At 39.6% G+C, this 4,843-nt stretch overlaps 1 pseudogene; it reads left to right on the top strand.

Moving 5' to 3' along the window:
- Positions 1 to 1,306: 1,306 nt before the first annotated feature.
- On the top strand, positions 1,307 to 2,364 carry LOC149206224 (putative E3 ubiquitin-protein ligase BAH1-like 1 pseudogene; annotated as a pseudogene).
- Positions 2,365 to 4,843: the final 2,479 nt, after the last annotated feature.

Below are 4,843 nucleotides of genomic sequence, written 5' to 3'. Positions count from 1 at the left end.
GGGGCACAATGTTGCAGAACAAGTCCTTTGTGAGGAAAACAAAGCATGGCCGCGTCATGAAGGTGGTAAGAGAGCACTATCTCTGAGATGATATTTACTGTGGAGCTCTTATGTGCGAAGCATGTGATCTATCGACTGCCTGCATTAGTCAGTCAGCCTCTCTTGTATTGATTCTTGACACCAATGTAATACTCAATCAGATTGATCTCCTGGAGAACAAAGTCATCAATGATGTGGTTGTTCTTTCAGTTGTACTCGATGAAGTAAAAAATAAGAACATGTCTGTATATAACAGGGTTCGCACGCTTTGCAGTGATCTAACACGGCATTATTTTGTCTTTGCAAATGAACATCACAAGGATACTTATGTGAAAGCAATGGTTGGCGAGAGCCCTAATGATCGAAACGACAGAGCGATTCGTGTAGCTAAGATTGTTGTGTACGCCAAGGAGTCCTCTGTTGTGAGGAAGCCGAGATCGTGGGAGAAATCGGTTGCATGTTTATGTTGGTGAGGACTGCCACCGAGGTAGCATGTAAGAGTCACCTGCTAAGGGATTGTGTGGATCGTTGTCCGGCTGAGGGATTGGCATGGTCGGCAGGATTCAAGCCTGCAAGGGTCGGCAAAAGAGGGAGGCCCAAGGTATGTGGCATATTATCCTGGCGGATCGTTGCGTAGAAAACTGAGGACAGACAAGTAACCAGCTCGTGGCCCGTGGTGAAGATCCAACCGATTGAGGCTGCACGGAGATCGGCAGCAGCATGGAGTGTGGATCTGTGAAGCCCATGGTGGAGAATTGACCTGCGGACTGCCGTGGAAGGTGTGAGATCCGCGCGGAGGAAATCTGTCCATGGAGATGCTGATGGCTGCCGGGGCCGATTGGAGCCTCTGTTAGCCGTGGAATCGCTGGAGAAAAGAGTGAGGAGTCCTCTGTATCAGAATCGCTAGAGGGAGCTGCCAGTGATCTGAAGCTGTGTCAGATCTGGACGCCTGTTACGTATGGACGCAGTCGGCCAAATTAAAAATGAAGTGACCCATATTCTCATCTATCTTTTTCTTGGTTCTGGCCTATGGTAATCGCAGCCGCCGCCGGAGGCGCAGGCAGCCATGGATCCTTCTCGTGCTTTTGTCAAGAATGCGAAGCGAGTTATAATCAAGGTTGGCACTGCTGTCGTCATTAGAGCTAATGGAGGGCTTGCCTTGGGTCGCCTTGGTTCCTTATGTGAGCAGGTTAAAGAACTGATGTTAGTCGGCCTTGAGGTTATACTTGTGACCTCGAGTGCATTGGCGTGTTGGACGGGGTTGCATTGGCGCATATTGATTCAGGTTTTGACCATGAAGTTTGGGGAGAGATTTGCCGAGTATCTACACGGAGAGGATGAGCATTTTCTGGACAAATGTTCGCACCTCGAATACAAACGGTTGAAAAAGGTACTGAAAAAGTGCCGCGATGGATACTTGCATGACGGCATGGGATCGGACTTTGAAGCAGGGCTTTACAGTTCACAAACGACGGAAAACGAAGACGTGATCTGCGGGGAAACAGCCAAAGGCATTTCCAACTCATGTGATTCATTCAGCACATGTTCTTCGGAAACTTGTGCAGTCTGTGATAGAATTTTCTTCTACGAGCTTACAAAAGAAGTATCTGCTATAGTTGGTTGCTTCAGTTCCCGTGCCAGACGTTTGTTGCATCTGCATCTTGCGTCTGGTTTTCAAAGGTATCTGTGGCGAGTTAAACACTTCTTTGCTGATGATCATGAAGCAATGATTCGAGAAGGCCGGCATTTAGTCAGCTATGTGGCCATGAATGCCATTGCGATCCGAAAGATTCTGAAAAAGTATGACAAAGTTCATAGCTCAGTCAATGGCCGGAATTTCAAGACAAAGTTACAGGCTAAACATATAGAGTTATTGAAGTCACCTTGGTTAATTGAATTGATTGCGTTTCAGATCAACACAAGAGATTCGGAGCATGGACATATTAGTGATATTTTTCCTGAATGCTCATGCGACTTTACTGCCAGTGATCCTGTTCTTACATGCACATTGCCTGATTCTGTGAAATTGGAGTTTAGCCTCACATGCCCTATCTGTTTGGATATAGTGTTTGATCCTGTTGCATTGGGGTGCGGACATATTTTCTGCAAAAATTGTGCGTGCACAGGGGCATCAATACCAACAATTGAAGGGGTCAAAGCGGCCAATCCACGCGCTAGGTGCCCAATATGCAGACAGATGGGGGTTTATGCTGATTCTGTTCATTTGCCCGAGTTAGGCTTGTTGGTGAAGAAAAGATGCAGGGGCTATTGGAAGGAAAGATTGCATACAGAACGGGCAGAGAGAATAAAATAAGCAAAGGAACATTGGTGACCAATGTGTGGCCTGAAAACTGTGGATCAGTATGTGGATCATACTTGGGTAAATGTTTTTTGGTGAAGTATTTTTTGGAATTTAAATTGATATACATATTGAGATTCCGGACCTCAATATGAAGTTATTTTGTTAGAATTCGCGACTCTAACGAATGACAGGTTCATGGAAGTTCCAAGAATTTATTTGACAAAGATGCCCAAGATGTGAACTTGGGATAAAGGAGCAGCAACAACAGTTATGGTGGACAACAAAGTAGATTTTTTGTTTTAGTGTGGTTTGTGGAATAGACTCCCTAGCATATTATTGTAATAGTCATTGTATGTACTAGAAACTCCAAATGTTGAATGTAAGCCTTGTAAAGGCATTTGAAAGTTCGTGGTGATCTCAAAACCACTTTGTAATGGTTTGTGGTCAGCCTGAAACCATCTTTTGTCACTATAATGTGACGGTTGGTGGCGAACCAGAAACCATCTATAGAGCCTTAGTGGCTACAGGAGTTGCCCGGTGGTGGCACGTGGAGATTTCTGCTGGGTGGAAGCAGATCAGTGTTTTGCCCGGTGGTGGCATATTGAAGTTGGCGGATTTGCCCGGTGGTGGTAAATCGGACTTGCCCAGTGGTGGTAGCTTGCCTTTGTGGCTGAATGGTTGGTGGTGAGCCAGAAACCATCTATATAGTCTTTGTGACTGAAGTGCCTTTGTCGCTGAATCGCCTATGTGGCTTGAGGTGCCTTTGTGGCTGTGTGTACACAGGAGCTTTGTGCTCGTAGGAGCAGGTGGACTGCAGTAACACCTGGCTCAGACTCAGATGATTTGCTCTGAGTAGAAGGGGATTGGCGTTTTTCGCGCTAACAGCAATGCCAGGAAGGCCAACTGGCGCGTATGTTAGGCCATTAGTCGCGCCAATAGGTGCGGGTTTTTTAGTTAAGGATCGCGCCAATTCACCTTCGAGGGGATCTGCGGGAAGCCTCAACTTCGTTTGACGGTCTGCAAGGGGTGCAGGATCGGAGAAGTTGCAGATCTATCCGGGAGAGGCGGATCGGATCAATTTTGATCAGATCAATTCTTCGGCTGTATTGGAAACGTCAAATTTGCAGATTGTGGATCTGTCCGAAGACGGAAAACTGTGTTTTTGGAGGTTTTGTACATGCAATTCGTGTGATGATGGTGGATTTGACTATCATGACAAGTAGTCATTAAGGGGGGGAGTTGGAAATAATTAATTCCTACTTGTCTATGGTTGTAATTTCCTAATTGAGGAGTTTGTTCCTACATAATAGGAATAAGCTAGAATATAGTTTCTCCTAGTTTAGTGTGTGGTTGAGAGAATCTCTCAACCACACTACTGTACGTCTAAGATAGCATTCCTATCTTGAGACTATTGATTGTATAAATATGTGTGTAATTTCCTCATTCAACAATTAATAGAATATATTTTGAGTGACTGCAATTTTATCTATCTATCTATCTATCTATCTATCTATCTATCTATCTATCTATCTATATATATATATATATATATATATATATATATATATATATATATATATATATATATATATATCTATTAAGTGAGGAAGATAAATCAGATAGTTGTTATTCCCTAGTTTGAAATGATATAAATTAGTAATATTACTTGGTTTCTTCATAATGCATTCATGGTTTTGTAATTACTAGATGAAAATATTTATAATTTTTTTAATACCTAACAATAAATTAATATCAAAAAACACTACATTGTATTTTGTATATCTATATTTTTACAATATTAGTAGAATTTTTTTTAGCAATAAGAAAAAAATTTAAATACTAAAAGACTATCTAAGAAACAGTTAATTTATTGCTATTTATCTCTTGTATATATTTTTTCAATATTGAAAAGAAAATTGAGATGTGAGTATAAGACATATGCAAGTATAAAAAATTTCATAGGTTAAAAATTTTCATAGGTTTAAAATGCATATATTGATGAATTTGCATTTTAATTGTTTTGGATTTCTTTATGTATAGTGTTGAATATATATATATATATATATATATATATATATATATATATATATATATACAATTGAGAAATTATTTAATTTTTTATCGTGATATTGTATCTAAATTTTTGCAAATTTATATTAACACTTTAGTTGAAGTAATTTTTTTTTTTTCACATACTTAAAAAAACAAATAATTTTAGCTCATGGAGTATAACTTAATTGAAAATCACATTGTTATGAAGTATTATGTAAAAGCATGAGATTCAAAGTTCAAATCCCTTAAACCAACCAACAAATAATATTTTTTATCTATTTATTTATTATATTTTTAGATTATGTAAAATCATGAGATTCAAAGTTCAAATCCTTTGGGCCAACCGAAAAATAATAATTTTTATCTATTTATTTATTATATTTTTAGGATGTGTTATGTATATTGTAATTGCTTTGAAATCAAATTATCTTTAATTTATTATTTTTAATG

This window comes from Pinus tabuliformis, chromosome 1_2 (assembly GCF_031772625.1).
Source record: "Pinus tabuliformis cultivar Carrire ecotype Pingquan chromosome 1_2, CPIR1, whole genome shotgun sequence".
NCBI classification, from domain to species: Eukaryota; Viridiplantae; Streptophyta; class Pinopsida; order Pinales; family Pinaceae; genus Pinus; species Pinus tabuliformis.
This window is presented reverse-complemented; position numbering and strand designations above follow the sequence as displayed.